Source organism: Pleurodeles waltl, chromosome 10 (genome assembly GCF_031143425.1).
Source record: "Pleurodeles waltl isolate 20211129_DDA chromosome 10, aPleWal1.hap1.20221129, whole genome shotgun sequence".
In the NCBI taxonomy this organism is placed as follows: Eukaryota; Metazoa; Chordata; class Amphibia; order Caudata; family Salamandridae; genus Pleurodeles; species Pleurodeles waltl.
The window spans coordinates 55647582-55661735 of record NC_090449.1 but is presented as its reverse complement, the minus strand read 5'-3'; the positions used below and the strand labels follow the sequence as shown (position 1 = coordinate 55661735).

General features: G+C 47.2%; 1 protein-coding gene across 2 annotated transcripts in view; it reads left to right on the top strand.

Annotated features, from left to right (window-relative positions):
* The window catches only part of LOC138261027 (metalloproteinase inhibitor 1-like), a 74597-nt gene that overhangs the window by 22430 nt on the left and 38013 nt on the right, over positions 1–14154 (top strand). Inside the window, exon 2 of one of the 2 annotated variants that reach the window (XM_069209640.1) lies at positions 10142–10292. The gene's annotated coding sequence lies outside the window, so the exon portion shown is untranslated. The remainder of the gene's footprint in view (positions 1–10141; positions 10293–14154) is intronic. The other variant, XM_069209639.1, reaches the window with a different exon arrangement.

Sequence of the window (14154 nt, the reverse complement as noted above, 5' to 3'; positions counted from 1 at the left end):
CCCCAGGGGGTGTAGAAATGGGCAACAGGTCAATGCCCCCCTTGGGGGGGCGCCCCGTGACCAAGGGGACGCCCCCCCACAAAAATAAACAAATAAAAAAAAAATCCCTGGCGTTCTAGTAGTTTCTGCCCCCCTTGGGGGCAGACCAGCCTAAAAATAATAGGCTGATCTGTCTCCAAGGGGTGCAGAAATGGCCTGGGTACATGTGCCCCCAAAGTGGGGGGCGACCCTTGCCCAAGGCCCCACCCATCCACTAACACACACACACACACACACACACACACACACACACACACACTATCCCTGGTGTCTAAGTGGCTTCTGCCCCCCTTGGGGGCAGGTGGGCCTAAGAAAATAGGCCCATCTGCCCCCAGGGGGTGTAGAAATGGGCAACAGGTCAATGCCCCCCTTGGGGGGGCGCCCCGTGACCAAGGGGACGCCCCCCCACAAAAATAAACAAATAAAAAAAAAATCCCTGGCGTTCTAGTAGTTTCAGCCCCCCTTGGGGGCAGACCAGCCTAAAAATAATAGGCTGATCTGTCTCCAAGGGGTGCAGAAATGGCCTGGGTACATGTGCCCCCAAAGTGGGGGGGCGACCCTTGCCCAAGGCCCCACCCATCCACTACACACACACACACACACACACACACACACACACACACACACACACACACACACACACTATCCCTGGTGTCTAAGTGGCTTCTGCCCCCCTTGGGGGCAGGTGGGCCTAAGAAAATAGGCCCATCTGCCCCCAGGGGGTGTAGAAATGGGCAACAGGTCAATGCCCCCCTTGGGGGGGCGCCCCGTGACCAAGGGGACGCCCCCCCACAAAAATAAACAAATAAAAAAAAAATCCCTGGCGTTCTAGTAGTTTCTGCCCCCCTTGGGGGCAGACCAGCCTAAAAATAATAGGCTGATCTGTCTCCAAGGGGTGCAGAAATGGCCTGGGTACATGTGCCCCCAAAGTGGGGGGCGACCCTTGCCCAAGGCCCCACCCATCCACTAACACACACACACACACACACACACACACACTATCCCTGGTGTCTAAGTGGCTTCTGCCCCCCTTGGGGGCAGGTGGGCCTAAGAAAATAGGCCCATCTGCCCCCAGGGGGTGTAGAAATGGGCAACAGGTCAATGCCCCCCTTGGGGGGGGCGCCCCGTGACCAAGGGGACGCCCCCCCACAAAAAAAAACAAATAAAAAAAAAACCCTGGCGTTCTAGTAGTTTCTGCCCCCCTTGGGGGCAGACCAGCCTAAAAATTATAGGCTGATCTGTCTCCAAGGGGTGCAGAAATGGCCTGGGTACATGTGCCCCCAAAGTGGGGGGCGACCCTTGCCCAAGGCCCCACCCATCCACTAACACACACACACACACACTATCCCTGGTGTCTAAGTGGCTTCTGCCCCCCTTGGGGGCAGGTGGGCCTAAGAAAATAGGCCCATCTGCCCCCAGTGGGTGTAGAAATGGGCAACAGGTCAATGCCCCCCTTGGGGGGGCGCCCGGTGACCAAGGGGACGCCCCCCCCACAAAAATAAACAAATAAAAAAAAATCCCTGGCGTTCTAGTAGTTTCTGCCCCCCTTGGGGGCAGACCAGCCTAAAAATAATAGGCTGATCTGTCTCCAAGGGGTGCAGAAATGGCCTGGGTACATGTGCCCCCAAAGTGGGGGGCGACCCTTGCCCAAGGCCCCACCCATCCACTAACACACACACACACACACACACACACACACACACACACACACACTATCCCTGGTGTCTAAGTGGCTTCTGCCCCCCTTGGGGGCAGGTGGGCCTAAGAAAATAGGCCCATCTGCCCCCAGGGGGTGTAGAAATGGGCAACAGGTCAATGCCCCCATTGGGGGGGGCGCCCCGTGACCAAGGGGACGCCCCCCCACAAAAATAAACAAATAAAAAAAAATCCCTGGCGTTCTAGTAGTTTCTGCCCCCCTTGGGGGCAGACCAGCCTAAAAATAATAGGCTGATCTGTCTCCAAGGGGTGCAGAAATGGCCTGGGTACATGTGCCCCCAAAGTGGGGGGCGACCCTTGCCCAAGGCCCCACCCATCCACTAACACACACACACACACACACACACACACACACACACGCTATCCCTGGTGTCTAAGTGGCTTCTGCCCCCCTTGGGGGCAGGTGGGCCTAAGAAAATAGGCCCATCTGCCCCCAGGGGGTGTAGAAATGGGCAACAGGTCAATGCCCCCCTTGGGGGGGCGCCCCGTGACCAAGGGGACGACCCCCACAAAAATAAACAAATACAAAAAAATCCCTGGCGTTCTAGTAGTTTCTGCCCCCCTTGGGGGCAGACCAGCCTCTCCAAGGGGTGCAGAAATGGCCTGGGTACATGTGCCCCCAAAGTGGGGGGCGACCCTTGCCCAAGGCCCCACCCATCCACTAACACACACACACATACACTATCCCTGGTGTCTAAGTGGCTTCTGCCCCCCTTGGGGGCAGGTGGGCCTAAGAAAATAGGCCCATCTGCCCCCAGGGGGTGTAGAAATGGGCAACAGGTCAATGCCCCCCTTGGGGGGGCGCCCCGTGACCAAGGGGACGCCCCCCCACAAAAATAAACAAATAAAAAAAAAATCCCTGGCGTTCTAGTAGTTTCTGCCCCCCTTGGGGGAAGACCAGCCTAAAAATAATAGGCTGATCTGTCTCCAAGGGGTGCAGAAATGGCCTGGGTACATGTGCCCCCAAAGTGGGGGGCGACCCTTGCCCAAGGCCCCACCCATCCACTAACACACACACACACACACACACACACACACACACACACACACACACACACACACACACACACACACACACACACTATCCCTGGTGTCTAAGTGGCTTCTGCCCCCCTTGGGGGCAGGTGGGCCTAAGAAAATAGGCCCATCTGCCCCCAGGGGGTGTAGAAATGGGCAACAGGTCAATGCCCCCCTTGGGGGGGCGCCCCGTGACCAAGGGGACGCCCCCCCACAAAAATAAACAAATAAAAAAAAAATCCCTGGCGTTCTAGTAGTTTCTGCCCCCCTTGGGGGCAGACCAGCCTAAAAATAATAGGCTGATCTGTCTCCAAGGGGTGCAGAAATGGCCTGGGTACATGTGCCCCCAAAGTGGGGGGCGACCCTTGCCCAAGGCCCCACCCATCCACTAACACACACACACACACACACACACACACACTATCCCTGGTGTCTAAGTGGCTTCTGCCCCCCTTGGGGGCAGGTGGGCCTAAGAAAATAGGCCCATCTGCCCCCAGGGGGTGTAAAAATGGGCAACAGGTCAATGCCCCCCTTGGGGGGGCGCCCCGTGACCAAGGGGACGCCCCCCCACAAAAATAAACAAATAAAAAAAAAATCCCTGGCGTTCTAGTAGTTTCTGCCCCCCTTGGGGGCAGACCAGCCTAAAAATAATAGGCTGATCTGTCTCCAAGGGGTGCAGAAATGGCCTGGGTACATGTGCCCCCAAAGTGGGGGGCGACCCTTGCCCAAGGCCCCACCCATCCACTAACACACACACACACACACACACTATCCCTGGTGTCTAAGTGGCTTCTGCCCCCCTTGGGGGCAGGTGGGCCTAAGAAAATAGGCCCATCTGCCCCCAGGGGGTGTAGAAATGGGCAACAGGTCAATGCCCCCCTTGGGGGGGGCGCCCCGTGACCAAGGGGACGCCCCCCCACAAAAATAAACAAATAAAAAAAAAATCCCTGGCGTTCTAGTAGTTTCTGCCCCCCTTGGGGGCAGACCAGCCTAAAAATAATAGGCTGATCTGTCTCCAAGGGGTGCAGAAATGGCCTGGGTACATGTGCCCCCAAAGTGGGGGGCGACCCTTGCCCAAGGCCCACCCATCCACTAACACACACACACACACACACACTATCCCTGGTGTCTAAGTGGCTTCTGCCCCCCTTGGGGGCAGGTGGGCCTAAGAAAATAGGCTCATCTGCCCCCAGGGGGTGTAGAAATGGGCAACAGGTCAATGCCCCCCTTGGGGGGGCGCCCCGTGACCAAGGGGACGCCCCCCCACAAAAATAAACAAATAAAAAAAAATCCCTGGCGTTCTAGTAGTTTCTGCCCCCCTTGGGGGCAGACCAGCCTAAAAATAATAGGCTGATCTGCCCTCAAGGGGGGCAGAAATGGCCCTAAAAGACATGCCCCCCAAAGGGGAGCGACCCTTGCCCAAGGGGGCGCCCCCCCATCCACTACACACACAATCCCTGGTGCCTAAGTGGCTTCTGCCCCCCTTGGGGGCAGATGGACCTAAAAAAAATAGGCCGATTTGCCCCCAAGGGGGGCAGGAAAGGCCAACAGTTCTCTGCCCCCTTGGGGGGGGCGCCCCTTGCCCAAGGGGGCACCCCCCCCACATAAATACACATAAAAATAAAAAACCCTGGGGATCTAGTGTTTTCTGCCCCCCTTGGGGGCAGATCTGGCTAAAAAGTAGCCAATCTGCCCTCAAGGGGGGCAGAAATGGCCCGAAAAGACATGCCCCCCAAAGGGGAGCGACCCTTGCCCAAGGGGGCGCCCCCCCATCTACTACACACACAATCCCTGGTGCCTAAGTGGCTTCTGCCCCCCTTGGGGGCAGATGGACCTAAAAAAAATAGGCCGATCTGCCCCCAAGGGGGGCAGAAAAGGCCAATAGTTCTCTGCCCCCTTGGGGGGGGCGCCCCTTGCCCAAGGGGGCACCCCCAACACATAAATGCAAAAAAAAATAATAATCCCTGGTGATCTAGTGTTTTCTGCCCCCCTTGGGGGCAGATCTGGCTGAAAAGTAGCCAATCTGCCCCCAAGGGGGGCAGAAATGGCCATAGTAATTGCCCCCCTAAAGGGGAGCGACCCTTGCCCAAGGGGCCGCTCCCCGCGTGCCAAAAACCGTAAAAAACAATGAAGAAAACAAATCCCTGGTGTCTAGTGGGCATTCCTGCTGCCCGATCGCAATGCGATCGGGCAGCAGGAATGCTCAAAGAGACACCGGGGAAAAGGAAAAGCCTTTCCTTTTCCCCGGTGCCTCTTTAGCCCCAACCCCCCACCCACCGGGAAGAGGAACTCACCTCTTCTCTCGTCGCCGCACAGGAAGCAAATGGCTTCCTGTGCGGCGAGGAACCCATAATGAAGTCAGCGCGCAATCGCGCGCTGACGTCATTATGGGGGGGGGGGGGGTCGGGGGTGGAAGGGGAAGGGCTTCCCCTTCCATCCCCGACTTTGGGGGGTGGGAGGGAAGCACACAGAGGGAGCGAGAGCGCTCCCTCTGGGCTGTGTGCCGAGGACGTAGTGGTTACGTCCTCGACACAGCAGCACTGTGCCGCGGGACGTAACCACTACGTCCGCGGCACAGAAGGGGTTAAAAGGCAAATAAAGAAAGAGAAGCATAATCTTCCCCTCCGTGTCCTTACTTGAATCGAAAATTCTTGAAGTGTAAGCTTCAAAATTTTAAATCACACTGTGCCATTTACTAATAGGCAGTTGGACATACGTTGCTGAAAAACAAAGGCACGTAAGTGTACGTAAAAGAACACGTGGTCAAAGGAGCTGTTGTGAGTGGTGCAATGTGATTGACTTGGACCCAATTCTCGTCCGCCAGTGCCGCACTCATTATCTGGACAATTAAGGTAGCATCACTTGTTGCACAAGCTGTAGTGGTCACTGCCCTGGTGCAAGCAGGTTCTTTCAGTGGATGGGAGTGTTGTTCATTGTCTTAGAAGTTACCTTGAATGGTGTGTCTAAAGATTGTTGCCTCATTGGGCCTGTTTTTCAGGGGATATCTGAACACCGTGGCACACGGAGGCCACATCCTGGTTTCTATTTGCCATCTTCCCGTTTGACTTCAGAAGCCTGTACATATTTGATTAATTACAGCAGAAATTCTGCCCAGTTCCTGGTTCCAATGTTTGTTTAAGGAGTTGTGGCGTAGGTAGCACGCCCTCCACGATCCTTTTACAGGGTACATTGGAAATGTTTGTTTCAGTATCCATATGTTTGTGTTACAGGAGTCCAGTGTAATCAATAAACCAATACTTTAGTTGTGAGGGGTGATGGGGGGAATCCGAAAACACAGTTAACATTACTTACTAACGTTGCAAATTTACACATGCTCTAATTAAATGTAAGCACGCAGTTAGGATTACTGTGTGAGGATGGACGTTTAAACCTGCTGTAAAGCTAAGTTTCCTTGTAGGAATACTGAGTGTCGGTGCAAATTTAAAAATGTCCTATTTAAATCTAAGCCCACAGCTAACCTAACCGTGTGACACTGCAAATTTAAACATGCTCTCATTAAATCTAAGCTCGCAGCTAGGGTTACTGTCTGACGCTGCAAATTTGAACATGGCTTTGTGAAATCCAAGCAGGTACCTAGGAACACTGTGTGAAGGTGCAAATTCTGACATGTTCTTATTAAATCTAAGCACACAGTTTGAGTTACTGAGTGGCGGTGGAAATGTAAACATTCCTTAATTAAAACTAAGCACACAGCTAACATAGCTGTGTTAAGGCAAGTTTAAAAATGCCCTACTTAAATCTAAACACGCGGCTAGGATTACTGTGTGATGGTGCAAATTTAAAATGCTCTTATTAAATCTAAGCACTAGTAAGGGTTACTGAGTGAGGTTTCAAATTTAAAATGCTCTAATTAAATTTAAACTTGCAGGAAGAATTGCTGAGTGATGGTGTTAGCGCGTCAGACCTTAATAAGTATAATTACAAGGGGACGCGAATAGGTTGATGAACCTTTGGACTCGCAATTAAGAAGTTCTTACCATAGCTCCAGTACCTAATCAACAATCAATACACAATAATCAATGGAGTCAGTAATTGTCACGCACCATGACCTCTCATTCATCAATAACCACACCTTTAGTAAAAGTTTTGAAAATTTGTTTCCCTATGTTAGCAATGCTAAGGTCATGTAGGTTGATCTCAATATCAAATGAAACACATACAAAAAGAAAACTGGTTGTCCAAAGCGGTGTTAGAAATGCAATCTAATCAGAGCTTGAACTACAACACATTCTCAAGTTATGGTGCAATCACTAGCAAAGTCAGCTGTGTCACCGTAATGAAATACATGAAATTCAGCAGAGAAGTTCATCAAGCATCGGTATGGGTCAGCAAGCAGAATCAGTCTTTATCCTCAGGACATCAGTCAAACAGCAAGGCATCAGGTCTCAGTCAGGAAAGTATCTCAGGATGTCGGAATGAATTATCTAAACTGTCTCCCTCTCCTAAAGTCTCTGCTGTCCTTTTCCCTCTGTGGTGTTGTAATATCAAAGTCACTTAAACTATCCCCTAATTTCCTATTTGTCAATTAATCATATGTTCACACTTTGTCCAATAATATTTCTATACCGAATCTATGAATTTTAATATTTCTCTGTTCACATACTATTGATTGGTTCACCTTACGATGTTCTCATCATCCGGCTTGTCAGGTAACAATATTGTTGCAGCTTCTACTCTAGTCAGTATCTTCATTGTTCTTGTCCTGGGAAAGTCAGTCCCACACACATTACACATAAAATGTTGCAGTAGCAAGAACATCATCTCCTAGCAGTCTGTTCTCCCGAAAAGCTTCCGTTAAGCACATTTAAACAATATAATAGACATTTCACAGCTTAATTCACTTGGTCAGCATTTTTATTAGATGCTAAGAAATACAGCTTCTACATGAGGCCTGGCAAAATAGGCCAAGACAGTCGCTAAGTTAAGGCCTGTAATTTATAAAGCTAAATCATGCTTCATAAACCTTAATACAACATACTACTGCATTAATCTAATTCTTTTTCAACATTTCATATGTATTAATCATTAATTAGTACATTTCATTATCATTGGTGGCCATTCTTCGAAGTCACATTTTCAAATGTGTGCATTATTTTTCTCCGTTATTTCATTTTCTACATAAACTCATTATTAAAAATACATAAAAATTAATTCATAACTCTTTAAAACACCTGCGCTAGCAATGGTCTAAATTTAAAGATGCTCTAATTAAATGTAGGCAGGCACTTGGAATTACTGAGTAATGCCTGAAATCTGAAAATGCATGATGAGCATATGGTGGGCACTTTTGAAACCCACAATTATTGTAATGCTTGCACTGGATAAATCTTGGTGTGCAATATATAAATTCAGAAGGTAATGAGGGAATGAGAATTTAGAAAGGAGAGAGAATTTTCTGGAGACATTTCAGTGCGTAGTTAATAGAAATATCCTACTTTTATGGATCTTGCCTGAGACAAATGCTGCAGTGTTGTCATCAGCCAGGGAGGTGGAACTGATAGGTTCACAAGGTTCTAAGGTATTACGGAGAGGACAAGGGAGGCTTCAAAGGAAGTAGACAAATGACTACAAGTATGAAGATCTGTTATGATGTAGGGCAGAGGAGAGAGCAGTTATATGTAGTTGGCAAGAGGCTAGAATATCCATACCCTACTATTTTCTTCACCAGCAGAGGCAGATGGACAAGATTGGGCTTCACTTTGTCAATGGCAGGAGTAGCCCAGAGCTCGAGACACAGTGTGGAGGAGGAGCTGTAAACAGGTGGCACTCTGGGAAAAACTATAGATTGTTTTGTCTGTGGAAGTGTCAAATATTTCCATGAGGGCTTGATCAGGGAACTATGGCAGAGCCTAGCTGCTGGGATCACTGCAGATGATGATGTTTATTATGCTTTCTAATAAGAACTTCCTCTTGGGAATTTTGGTTTTGTTGAGCGTTTGATTAAGAAAGTAATGGTGGGCCTTATGGAAGAAGGGGTAAATGCAGAAGGAAGGTTCACGCAGATGGGTGAACACAACTGATTCCGGCACAAGGGTGGGTTTCAGGTGAAAACACATTGCCAAAATATTGGTTTGCCAAAAAAAAAAAAATCCAAAATATGGACTCTCAAAATTTTGAATTTACACAGATCATTTCATACGAAAAGCCTGACTTCGATTGTATTCCCACATCAGGTGACACACACTTCCTACACATTTTAGCACAGTACTAATAACTTACTTTTCTGACTCCAGTCCAATGGAGTATCATCTTCCAACCAATGAATCTGACGTATTGGTGTTAGATTAGACACATGTATGTCACTCAAGATTGCACATTGAGTGTTGGTGGCAAGAGGTATTCGAGAGCAACCTAGATATGAACAGAGAAAGGCAAGCGAAGAGAGGCCAATGGGAATGAAGAGACAGCCACGATAAACATGATGCTGACTCCACCACATTGTTTGAGGTGCGCGGGCGGGGCATAACCCACGGATGTACACAGTGTTCCTTTGTCTCACCACCTTTTGTTGGCGTCCTTTATCCACTAGGAAACTGTCAGGATGGTAATCAGTGTCTTCGCCTGTAGTTAATTGTTTAGCCAATTTATTTCAGCAGTATCCTTGTTGAGCACGATGAATAGTTGCAGCTGCATGGAACATTTTCTGTAATAATCTATTATTTCAGAAGGGAGTTCAGCTTCCTTTAATCATTAGATGAGTACTTTTTTTGGGAGAAGTGCCCCAAGGTATTGCCATGCTACAAAGAGATACAGGTATTGGTCTTTGATAACTAAAAGTAAGTTTACAGAATGTCATAGTTAGGAGTTACCTGCACTGCAATTTTACTTTTCTTGGTTTCACCTCATCTTTTGCTATTTCCATTATTTTCACAGACGTGCACACTAGTTCAATATTTTACTTGGTAGTTTCTACTGTGTATGTCTCTCTCTATTATTATTGAAATCTTTATATTTATTTTTTGTATTCTTCACTCTATACGACCCCTTATGCTGTTTAATTTATTTTGGAATAATTATTAGTATTCTTTCGTTTTATTTTACATTTCTGGAAAGTTCATTGTGTGCTTATTTCGTATAGTTCTCTTATTTTAATTTTTATTACTCTGCTTTGCCTTCAAATTTCTATTTTTTCGATTTTCTACGTCTTGCTTACTTTCCCTTTTCGACTTCCCCTTTTTACAACATTTTATTTTCATTTTCCACATTTGGTTCATTTGATTTGTTTTAATGTTTCTTGTTTGTTCTTTTTGTCTTTAACTTCATGGGCATTTTACTCAGTGCTGTCAACTTCCCTTTCCTTGTCACTGCCTCATTAAACTTATCGTTATTATCTGTTTTCTTTGCACAGTCTGTTAGTACAGGCACGCCTGCAGCTGGCCAGGCTGCCAAACCACCTGCTGCACAAGACACGCCAAACCAGCCCCTTTGCTTATAAAGGTAGGGTCAGCATTAAAAACAGGCTGGTATTAATCAATTAAAGCCAGAAGCAAGCTATACAGGTAGGCTGAATTTATACATTGATGTTTTTACTGTGCTGTTTTGTTGTTGAAAGTATTATAGTGTTGATTTCTGGTTGTGCGTGTTTTATTTTTGTTGCTGCTGTAGTTGTGCTGTTGATGCTTTTGGTGTTGTGAGTTGTTCCTGTTACCATAGGTGCCAGTTTTGGGAGTGCATAACCCTGGAAGGAAATGTGGCAAGTTGGACAGGAGAACAGCCTTTCTGTGATCCAACTAAGTAGGGCAAGGTGACATTCACAGAGTGAGAAGAAAGAGTGGATTCTCTGTTCATGGCTGAGAGATGCTGTATGTTCAGTGCTACATCTGGAACTAAGAGAAGTCCTTGGAAATGTTTTAGCACTTGCTCCATATTGCACGCTACTGTGCAAACAGGAAGTGCAGGTGTGACTAATCCTCTTTCGGAGATTCACCCACAAATACCTTTAGCTTCCAGCAACATTTAAAAAATATATATGTCTAAGAGGTCTTAGACTTTACAGAAAGGTGACGAGGAATTAATGCAATATGCCATCAGGAACTGGCACGGCACTTAGCAGCAATATCTCTCCGCAGCAGTAAATCACTTATGAGCCTCTGAGAAAATAGTATGTTCCTTTAGGTCTAGTTGCTTGATGAATGGGACAATGAATGCCCTGCTCGGCCATCAGTAAAGCACCACACTGCCTTTCTACTAGGAGCTTTCCGTGTGCCCTATATGGCTACTCGTCCAGTTCCTATCTGAAATAAAATCCATTATTCCAAAATCCTGGATGCATTTTTTTTAAATTTATTTCTGGAAAGGGAATAACGGTACAGTTCTCTAAATTTAAATACCCATTTAATGTTTAAAAACATCTGTGCTGGCCTTGGTGGATCAATGCACTACAGGCATTAGTAATGAATCCCAACAGGTTCCCTCTGTTTTTTATCTTTCCTTGTTCAACATACCAAGCATTTATATATTAGGTTATCAGTATCAAGTGGCGTTAAATGTGGCTTTATGATTTAACTATTACAAAGTCGCTCAGTAATCAGGAGTTGCTCCAGTCACAGTAGGTGATCAGTCGCTCTACTTTTCTACATCAGATTTTTCCACACAAAACTGAGCTGTTTTTGCTAAGTGGATAGCTGTGGTTTTTGGGACCTAACTCAGCCGGCACCTTAGTAAGCCTATCACACCTGTACATTTTTGAAAAGTAGACACCTAGGGAAAACCAGGATGAGGGGACTTGTGTGGCTCTCACCAGGTTGTTTTGACCAGAATCTCTTGCAAACCTCAACATTTGACTAAAAAAACACATTTCTGTGATTGAAAGTTAGAATCTGCACAGAGCCACACACTTCATTCCATCCAGCATTCTCCTAAGTCTTCTGATGAAATTCTACCTCTCTGGTGTGGGTAGCCATAGTGCCCGCAACAGTAAATGGCCTAATACACAACATGGATACATAAATGTTTCCACACAAAACTGACCAGTTTTTTGCAAAGTGGGTAGCTGTTGTTTTGGGGCCTTACCTCAGCGGGCACCTAGGGAAAACTGTACATTTTAGAAAATTAGACACACTCACCAGGTTGTTTTACCCATAGTCACTTACGTACCACAAACTTTGACTAAAAACACATTTTCCTATTTTCCTCACATTTTTGTGATGGAAAGTCTTAGAATTTGCACAGAGCCACAATCTTCATTCCACCCAGCATTTTCCTAAGAATTCTGATAAAAATGGTACATCACTTTTGTGAGTAGGTCTAGTGCCTAGGCCAGGAAACAGCCCAAAATACAACATGGATACATATTTTTTTTCCTCGCAAAACAGCTGTTTTTTTGCAAAGTGGATAGCTGTTGTTTTCTGGGACCTAGCTCAACCGGCACCTTAGGAAACCTAGCAAACCTGTATGTTTTTGAAAACTAGACACATAGGGGAATCTATGGAGGTGTGACTGGCATGGATCCCATGAGGTTTTTGTATCCGCAATGCCCTACAAATCACAAAGTTTATATGAAATTAAGCATTTTCCTTACATTTCTGTGATTAAAACTTCCAGAATCCACATTAATCCTCAAACTTCCTACAAGACAGCATTGCCCAACTTGTGCCGATAAAAAAGCTGCACCATTTGTGTGGCTGGGCCTAGTGCCAGTAATGGGAACGTATCAAACCAAGGTATTCGGAGCCCTTGCATGGGGACACCAATTGACATTGGTGGGATCAATTCCTGTCGCTTGCCCCCATCTCCCCCCAAAGCAGAAATACTGTTTCCTTTTTTTGGGGGGGTGGGGACATGGCCATGCCCATGCTGGGCAGTCCCCACCCCTGCAAACAAAACGTAATCTCTGGTGTCTTGTGGACTTTCTGTCCCCCTTGTGAAAGCAGATGGGGTAACTGCCCCCATCTGCCCACCGGGGTGGGGAGTAGAAATAGGGTTTTCTATTTTGGGAGAGGAGAGTTGGAGCATGGCCATGCCCCTGCTAGGCAGCCCCCACGATACAAATAAAAAAGTAATCTCTGGTGTCCAGCGAGCTATCTACCTCCTGGGCTGGACAGACAGGGGTAAGTGCCCCCATCTGCCCACGCAGGGGAGCAGAAAGACTGTTTCCCTTTTTTTGGGGAGGGTGGAGGCATGGCCATGCCCATGCTGGGCCGCCCCACCAATAGAATAATAAAAATAAAAAAATCCCTGATGCCTAGTGGGCTTTCTGCCCCCTGGAGTGGTATTTAGACGTACAACCTTCCAAGGGGGCAGAAAGACTGTTTCTCATTATGAAGACCATGCTGGGCAGCCCCACCTGTATAAAAAAAATCAAATGTAATCCCTCATGTCTAGTGGTCTTTCTAACGCTGCGGGGGGTCAATGGAGGTAATTGCCCCGATGTGCCCCACTGGTTGGGGGGTGGGGGGCAGAAAGACTGTTTTCATTTTTTTTAGGGAGTGGGGAAATGGCCATATACATTGCAGGTTGGCCCCAACTCGACGAATACAAAAACAAATCCTGGTGTCCAGTGGGCTTCCTGCCCCCAGAGGGCAAATGGGGGTAATTGCCTCCATCTGCACCCTCTGGGAAGAAAGGCTGATTCCCTTCTTTGGGGGGTGGCATAGCTGGGCAGCCCCAACCCCTTAAACAAAAAGTTATTTCTGGTGTCTGGTGGACTTTTTACCACCCCCCCAACACCCCAGTGAGAACAGATGGGGTAAGTGCCAAAATGCTGAGATTGCCCTCTGAGCACTGAATCATTGAAAGTGAAATGAGCCGATTGGCTCATTTAACGTTCATGGTAATGAAATCAGTGCGTCATGCTCGCTGATCGTCATTACACTGAAAGAAGAAAAATGCCTTGGACAGCAGGAGAAGCTCTTTCCTTGCTCCCAAGGCTCAAAAATGAAAAAGGAAATCCCTCTGCTGAAAACAGCATAGGGATTTCAGGGTTGTGTGCTGAGGACGCAACAGTTGCATCCTCAGCACACGACCACATCTCTGCGGACAGAACCCGTTAAAAAATCTTTACGGTTTTCAATTTACTGCTGACTCTGTGGAGTCCTCATCTCCTTGAAATGCTAATTATTTTATCTTTGTTGGGATATTGTTTAGGTGCACATTGTCTCATGTATAATTGAGGTTAACACAGCCCCCAGTCCTGCACAGATGCTTTATCTATGATCTTATCAGATATCAAAGATAGCAATACAATAACACATGAAGGCTTACAATAGGTTTGCCAGAACACCCACATACTTCAGGAGCCCCACCTTCTACCACTGCTCAACTGCATTACAGTTGAGATTTGCTGTTCTACCTCCATAGCAATGAGGTTCAACACACCAGCATACCTACTATACAAAAAATATTTGCCATCTTATGCAGAAA